General features: G+C 38.7%; 4 non-coding genes across 4 annotated transcripts; all 4 read right to left on the bottom strand.

Annotated features, from left to right (window-relative positions):
- Positions 1–1,872: 1,872 nt before the first annotated feature.
- TRNAK-CUU lies at positions 1,873–1,945 on the bottom strand. The gene has a single exon. It is a non-coding gene; the product is annotated as a tRNA-Lys (tRNA).
- An 837-nt stretch (positions 1,946–2,782) lies between these two features.
- On the bottom strand, positions 2,783–2,854 carry TRNAH-GUG. Its single transcript has one exon. It is a non-coding gene; the product is annotated as a tRNA-His (tRNA).
- An 822-nt stretch (positions 2,855–3,676) lies between these two features.
- TRNAG-UCC lies at positions 3,677–3,748 on the bottom strand. Its single transcript has one exon. It is a non-coding gene; the product is annotated as a tRNA-Gly (tRNA).
- A 2,131-nt stretch (positions 3,749–5,879) lies between these two features.
- Positions 5,880–5,951, bottom strand: TRNAE-CUC. The gene has a single exon. It is a non-coding gene; the product is annotated as a tRNA-Glu (tRNA).
- Between the last annotated feature and the right edge of the window lie 2,636 nt (positions 5,952–8,587).

Here is an 8,587-nt window from a genome sequence, read left to right as displayed (position 1 = left end):
AAAAAAAAAAAAAGGCAACTACCCATGTACACACACACACAAAGTATATATGAAAAACTTCAGACAAACCAGACCATATTCACATCCCATGACTCAAAGTTAACCATAGACTGCTGAAGCCACCAGGCAGGCAATTAATCTACAATCAGAGCCTGTCCCCTGGGAAGTTGGGAGAAGTCACAGTCTTTATGAACTTTTTAAATTAATCATTATCCAGAAGTTCCACAGGATTTTCTTTCCCTTTTCCATTGCTTTTTCCAGTCTTCACTGATTAACAAACTCATAGATATAAATCCAAAATAACTTTTTTTAAAATCCTGCATTTTGAAATTCCAAAAACGTTACCATTATTTGTGTGTGTGAAAAAAGAAATCCAGTTAAAACATATATTTTAATGCAAAACTTTATGTTAATTCTCTGACAAGAAGATAAATACTTTGATGATGATTAGTGGAAAAAGTCTCTCAGTGCTCATAATGATGTGAGTGAAAGAAAAATGGAATCAGATGAACACATACAGGTAGGTAAATAGATAGCTTTCTAGTCAGGAAATACAAACTTTAAAATAAAAAACAAAACAAAACAAAAAAACCCAAACTATTTGACACCAAAAATGCAGCCATTGATAAAAATTACACCAAAAATCTTAAAAATGAAAAAAAACGTGTGTGCTGGGTATTCTTTTTTAAAGTTTTTTATTGTGAATTGATGTGAATTGAGTGACGTTTACAGGGCAGATCATCAGTTTTACATTCAACAAATCGTATACTTTGTTTCATTACAATGATTATAATCCCATTCATGTACCATCAATTAACAGTATTTCTCTCTATTCATTTTAGCTCTTTTTTTTTTAAACACTCAGGCATAGATATTAATTTAAACCACCAAAGGACACATTCTGCAAGTCTGCCTCCTGGCCACCAGCTCTCAGCCCCTGTCTTTCCATGAATTTAGAGTCCTCAGCGGCTCCCTCTCTCCAGGTCTGTGCTGGGTATTCTTCACTTGTCCCTTTAGATCCATTCTCACCATTATTCATGCTAATTCTATGCACCCTGTATAAAAGGATTCCCTTGCCCACTGGATGCAGCTAATGGGATGCCATTAGTTGGAGATGAGAGGTGGGGATAATTATGCATTCCCTGCAGGCTGGCAGAGTTTGTATTCTCTCCATGAAGTCCACAGCTATTGTCCACTCTATTACAGCTGCAGATTTAGCTACAATTAAACTACTGGTCACGTCCCAAAGCTTCTTGGAGAGTCCAGGAAGGACGAAAGGGGAACCCGGAGTTTCCAGGATTTAACACTTGGATCTACTCAGGCTCCTCCACCTTTGTCTCCCACAGGAGCCTGGCCCTTGACGACCATAGATTAAGAATTTCTTATCTCACTGACCAGGAACACTGGACTCTCCTGCCCGAATTTATTCATTTATTTATTGCTGAAAAGACTAGTGGAAGAGATTCCTGGAATCATTCGGCAAAGTTAAAAGTAACAGTGGCAGCAAAAACAGTATGTTGCTAAGTGCTGTGAAGTCGGTTTCGATTTACAGCGACCCTGTATAGGGTTCCCGAGGTTTTAAATCTTTGGCGAGAGAACATTCCTTATCTTTCTTCCAAATGACAATTTAGAAGTTCTCTTGGAGATCTCCACGTGTCTTGGCATCACTCTTCCCCTGGGTCTAGAAAGTTCTTAGTTCAGGAGCCCTTGAGTTTTAAAGTTGTGCTTAACTCCCAGCTCTTTTTCGATTGCTTTCTGAGTAAAAAAAATTAAAAATGGAATATAAGAATGTAAAATTAATGTTCTCCCATGTAAACTATCACGTAATTCACAATAAAACATTTAAGAAAAAAAAATGGAATATAAGAAGCACGCCCAACGTGGGGCTCGAACCCACGACCCTGAGATTAAGAGTCTCATGCTCTACCGACTGAGCTAGCCGGGCGCTGGCCAAACGTCTTTTCCTACACCATTATCATTTTCTTTCGAGCCCATATCAATGTTAAAATTTCAGTACGATAGTTATTTTTGTGTCTACGAATTAAGGGACGCCATCTCTACCTTTTACCGGTGGATCCCGAGGCTCAAAAAATCTGCTTAGAGTCAGGAGGACGCACCGGACCCAGGAATCTAGAGTCCTGAAACCTCTATCTTTCTGCAAATTTCTCTGGTATGGCCCACTCTGAGAATACGGTTTCTGAGACTCTCGGCTCTGTAAAATCGGAAAGTGGACGAGTACCGCAAACCGCGAGGAGCAGGAGAGCGTAAACTCTTGCTGCCTGGACCTGATGCTGCCGTCCAAGCTGCCTTCTTCCCAGTCTTTTTTCTCCCCTAAGCCGTCATGAAGAAGGAAGGGTTATAAGGGAGAGGATGCCGCTTTGTTAAGAAAAAGGTTCAGTTTATTATTTACTGGGGGACACTAGTTTGTTCAAAATACTAAAATTTCTGTGGCCTGCATAAAAAAGTACATTCAGTGAATGTAGAGGTCCCACCGCGATTTAAAACTGGATTGGATTCCGAACCTCGGGCGTAAGTGCTCGAGGGATCCTTGATTCCTCTCCCCAAACGGTTCAGATTTGCAACTTCTTAAAGAGGTGATGAGCTCTGGGTTCTCACGTGTAAATCAGAGAAGTCTGTCCTTTACAACCCTGATAGTCTCTCTTTGTGAATTGGTGTAAAGAATTAGATCAACTCCTTAGCGGCATTTCTGAGAGACTGCCTCCAGCAAAAGCAGGATTATAACCTCTAAAATACAGCGTTAGGGAAGTGAGGTGTTACTACGTGCCGTGACTCGGATTCGAACCGAGGTTGCTGCGGCCACAACGCAGAGTACTAACCACTATACGATCACGGCTAGCTAATCGCCAAACAGCGTGCTGCTTTTTGATTTAATATCCTTTTAAATAAAAACACCAGCACTCGACAGTGTTCACCTGTTTTGTATTTGTGTGTTACTATTGTTTTTGCCCAGCTCGTATGGTTTTCAGGAGTCAAAATCCTAAACAATGTTTCCGCTCTGCCACTTCAAAGCCCTGATAACTGAGTCTGATTCTGAGACTATACCTAGAGGGTGTCCAGGTCCTGTCTTGAGAGGAGAGACTGTATTTGCAGTCCCTGGTCGCCTCGCCACATCCTTTCTTTCTTCGGTTTTTCTTCTCGGAACAATCAGACAGTCTCCTCTCGGATTACGAGGAGCAGTCCAGAAGGACATTCACGTTTATCTTCAGCCTTTGTGGCCTAGAACTGAAGTTTCTGTCTCCCGAATGATGGCTTCGGGAGAGAAAAGGTCCCCTTCTGATGATTTTCCCTTATTTCCCTCACAGGAACTGTTGGCCCTTGAGCCGACTTCCCTATGTTGATTCTTCGGTAAATCAAAGACATCTCCGTGGATTCAGAAAATCAGGGATCTATTTCAGACACTTTCCTAAAATTTACAAAAGGATAATTATCTTAAATTCGTGCAACGCCAGCGGTCCAGTCTATTTAATAGATGGACTGTATTCCGGGTCTGCAGCTACAAGAATCCGGAGGCTAGCGCTCAGAAACCCACCTCCGGGGATTAGGATGTCGGCGAACAAAAGTAGCCCAAAGCCCTTTGGATCGTTTTTTGGGATCCCGCTTTGCTGAAACTAAAAGGTCTCTCCAAAATTTTTGTACTAAGGTGTAAAACTACAGTTGCGTTGGCCGGGAATCGAACCCGGGTCAACTGCTTGGAAGGCAGCTATGCTCACCACTATACCACCAACGCCGGTACCAGTAGAACTTGCTGATTTCTACATGAGGGTCACTTCTTCAAATTTGCCAAGCAAAATTTGAGATTTATGTTAAAAGAATTTTAGATCACGAACAAAGGGAAAAGGAGCTCTCTTGAGGATTTTCTTTGAATAACATTGAAAAATATTGTAGTGTTTTCCTGTTGTTTCACTGCTTTCAAGAAAATCAGTTCTAGTTTTTTTCTATCGTCGCTTTAAGATCTCTGAAATCCAGTGGACGAGTTGAGGCTCTACTGTAGTCATCTTTGTTTACACATACACATTACAGGGAATTTCCTTATAGTATTAAACACTTAAAAGTAAAATTGCAATTGAAAAGATATGTACATTTTAACTTTTGGATACATATTGTCAAATGCCTGTATGGAAAAGTATTATCAAGTTTTACTAGTCACTAAATATTGCCAAATTACATATATAAAGTGGATCTCATCATTCTTTCCATTTTTGCCAAAATACAAGATAAAAATATAAAGACTAATTTTAATTCGCATTCATTACTATTATTATTATTGAGGCTGATCATTTCTGAAAAGCTTATCAATTACTTGAGTTACTTTTGAGACTTACTAAGTCAAGTGGCTTGCCTATTTTTATATTGGATATTTATGGTTTTATACACCAGTTTATCATTTGCCTTTTAATATCATTTATGAAATTCTTAAATGGGTAGAAGTTTTCAGTTTTTATATAGTTTGATTTATCAGATTTATCCTTTATAGTTTCTGTCTTTGCTTTAATCTTGAAAAAGACATTCTTCAGATCAAGAGTAGATAGTATACTCTTTTTTCTTGTAGTTTTTAAGTAGTTTCAGTTCTTTAATTTAATTATTAATCTATTTGGTATATAATTGGTACAACTGCTGAAACAATGGAGTCAAACATACCAACGAACATGAAGAGGGCACCAGACCTGACAACTTTTCATCCTGTTAAACATATAAATCGCCATAAACTAACTCCAGAGCAATTAACAACAAATGAGCTAGTAATTCCATTTCTATGAATTTAGTCTAAGGAACTATCCATGAATAAACACAGATTTATCAACAAGAAAGGCGTCAAAGTGTTATTTGCAAAGCCAACATTTTGTTTGGGAAAGAGAAGATGCGGGGGACTAAATGCTCAGAAATAGCAGTGATTAAATCAATTTTGATATAAAACTACATGGATTTTTATTTCAAAATCATATTTAAATTGTACATTGCTTATATGAGTGTCAATTGGTTCAACCTTTATGGAGGGCAAATTGGCAACATCCATCCAACAAATATACATACCTTTTGAACTAGCACTTCAATTCTTGTACGTTTGTGTCACACATGCACGAAATTATGTATGTACAAGACCATTTATGGCAACATTGTTTATAACAGTAGAAGGTGTGAAATAACCTAATTGCCCATCAGTTAAATTAATTATGAATATTCATTCAATGGACTGCTATGAGCCAAAAGAAAGAATGAGGAATTTCTTCATGTACTCATCTGGACCTATTTCCAAAATATAGTAAATGAAAACGCCAAAGAGCAAATACTTGTGCAAGAGGGAGGGAACATATTTATATACATATGTATGCATTTACTTGTATTTGCATAAAATATCTCCAACATTATACTTAGGGAACTTAACAGCATTTTTTACCCCATTAAAGAGAAACTAGATGGTAGAGGTGTATCAATTATGTTCTTTGAATATTTGAATCCTGTGCCATGAGAATATATTTTTCAAAACCTAAAGAATTTAATTGAATTAAAATCAGATGTTTCTTAAAAGTCTTTATTTGCATTGAAATGTGTTTAAAAGATATCCTTAGTTTAAAAGAACAGCATTTGATAGCATGGTGTTTTTGTAGGGCAAGTGATAAAACGTGCTACCTGGAATGTCACTGACTCAGTCGGGGTGACTCGAAATTCTATGGGATGATTTCAGTGTAACAGTTTGATTCCATTTTCTGTTTTTTAAAACAAAAAAACTGCTAGTCAACAGTTTACGAGCGCTATTTTTCCTTTTCAATATATTATGTATTTGGTTATGAGGTAGAAATGAGAGACTAGTTCACAGAAATAGGGTTAATTATTAAAACGAGGAGGAAATAAAACTCCCATTCCCTGACCGGGAATCGAACCCGGGCCGCGGCGGTGAGAGCGCCGAATCCTAACCACTAGACCACCAGGGACACTGTGATAGGTTGGGGCCATAAATCCTATGATGTGAAGTAGATGACTTTACCCTCGAGCGTTTTTCGAAAGTCGCCATTTTTTCAGACTTCTGAACACTAGATCGTCCCCGCGTTAGAACTACTTCATGATTTCCTTTATTTAACATAAGAAGCACTGTTCGAGAATTCTCAAGACTTACTCTCAGTGTTGATAGAGGCTCTTGTACACAAGACCACAGTCCCCAAGACGAGACAAATAGCCAGAGGGTAGCGAGGGACTGAGTAAGGAGCGCTCTTTGCCCGAGTGATTTCTTGAATTGCAATCCCTAACGTGATCTTTGCCCAAAACTACCAGGAACGTTTCCTTGAGAACAATGTCGTGTGGGCAACGGTAAGAAATACTGAGCCTATTGCAGTTTTATTCATCTCGTGTGAAAACGAGTATTATTGACAAGCAAGTATCACTCAGCCCACGGATTCTCATGTTACTCGTCCTGTGTCCTTCGAAAAAATCTAGCAAAATTACTCTTTTGAAATTCAAAAATTTTTTTAAATCGCCGTAACCTGAAAATAACAAAATTTGAGTTTTGTTAAACATTTGATATTATTCCTGAACACTCTGCATTGAATTGAACTGACGACATAGTAGATCCCATCTGAAGCCACTTTTGATTGGACCTTGATCTCTGAATCATATTGGTAAAATCTAAGACTTTTCATCAGTTATTATTTATTCGATAAAATCATCTCCATTAGCTTCAACCTTTCATAAAAGACTTGAGCCAAAAGCTTGCTGAGATCAAGATGTTCGCTTACAATTGAAAATACCAAACATGTGATACCCCCAACTTTAGTAGCTCTCACCAATGGTAATTTTTCACTACTTTCTGAACTTCAGCCGCAGTTTCTTTCCCTCTTTTGGTTCATCTTTCAGATCTTTCTAAACTTCCTTAAAACACGTGATCTATCTAAAAATTTTTGTTTTATGTGGGGCAGCTGTAAAGTTTCTGCAAAGCTTCAATGATTTGGGAAGATGTCCACTTGAGTGTTGTTAAAAATTTTGTATTAGTCCTGACCTCAAAATAAATTTTTTCCATGACACAATAAGTATTCTTTATCTTGATGGCATCCTAACAAGACTAAAGCCAGTGTATTACTGAGAAAACTTGTCTGCAACCATTCTCTGACTGCAGACACATATTAAACACATTTTATTTGGAATAAGCTCATGCATGTGTGAACTGAAACCCAAGTAACAACACTTTTGAATTTACCCTTGTAGGACCTGTATGTACTCTTGGACATTTATTCCTGAGAATGAATATTTATGTTCACATAATGATCTGTATACAATTATTAGTTGCCAAAAATTGGGGGGGGGCAGGATAGATGTCCTTCAATGGGTCCATCCAAAGCATGGAATATTACTCAACAATAAAAAGAAATGAACTATTAATACACCTAATAGCCTAACAACTTAACAATCAAACCACATATTGCATATGGCAGCACTGCTGCAATAGGCCTCTTAATTTAAAGTGTTCAAGATAACTGAGAGGAAAGGAGTCTTCACATCAAGGGTCAAGCCTATCCCCTCAGTACACAAGGTTGACAAAGACAGGTAACTTAGACGTTAGCTACCTAAAATAGGGGGCTATAAAGGCACAAAGTGGCTGAGTTACAAGTTTTCAAGAGGGAGTTTAGTTTCAGAGAAGCAGTGACTCCAGAGACCAAGAAAGAGGTGATGGCATGGAAGATAGAGCAGCTGAGGACTCAAGACTCACAGAAAGAGAAAGGCTGTGTGCCAGTGGGCAGGAGGCTGGCTTGCAAAATGTGCCATTTGGTTGTTTAAAAGATTACATATTCCTGCGTACATTAAAAAAAAAAAAAAGAAAAGGGAATAGAGGCAGATACTGTTAACTGATCGTGCATGGAAGTGTTTGCAATGATTGCAATGAAACAAAATACTATTGGTTGAATGCAAAACTGATTTTCTTGAGAAAAACAAGATAGCAGATCGGGTGGAAGTGCAGTAAGGAGCTCTGTCAGCAACAACACAGAATACCCGGCCAAGCAGCAGGGGATGGTCCCAGAACTCTGAACCACATATAAAGGAATATTTAGAAGGTCGGAAGGCTTACAGTTGGGAGAATTTGTGGCAGAAGCAAGAAATCCATTGCTTTCTAGTCCAGCATGCTCAGCTGCTCCAGGAGCCGCCATGTTGAGTGAGACCAAACGGAGAAAGGATTGAATCAGCCAGAGACGCCTGGCAGAACTGCGGAGATAAAGGTGTGGACATTCTTTTCTTTTGGTAGCTGTTTATTGGTCCCTTGCTGTCTGAGCACCTCCATTTTGGTGACTATAGGGGTACCTGAGCTAGTGGACACCCCAGCCCCACCCTCGAAAGGATTCTAGTACGCATGCACACAGATCACCTCAAAATTTAAAGACAGTTTCCAATTAAAACCAAACGGCATCAGCCGGCCCTGAACTGTTTACAGCTAGAAAAAAGGCCTGAATGGGGATTGTAGAGTGGGACAAGCAGACAAAAAAGGAAATAGGCCGAAAATGAAATCCTAAGTTACGTCAAAACCAACAGTGGCATCTTGAAATTTCTCAAGAAAAAGAGTGAAAAGGGAAGCCCATTTCCTGAT

This window comes from Chrysochloris asiatica, unplaced genomic scaffold, assembly GCF_000296735.1.
Source record: "Chrysochloris asiatica unplaced genomic scaffold, ChrAsi1.0 scaffold00042, whole genome shotgun sequence".
Lineage (NCBI taxonomy): Eukaryota > Metazoa > Chordata > Mammalia > Afrosoricida > Chrysochloridae > Chrysochloris > Chrysochloris asiatica.
This window is presented reverse-complemented; position numbering and strand designations above follow the sequence as displayed.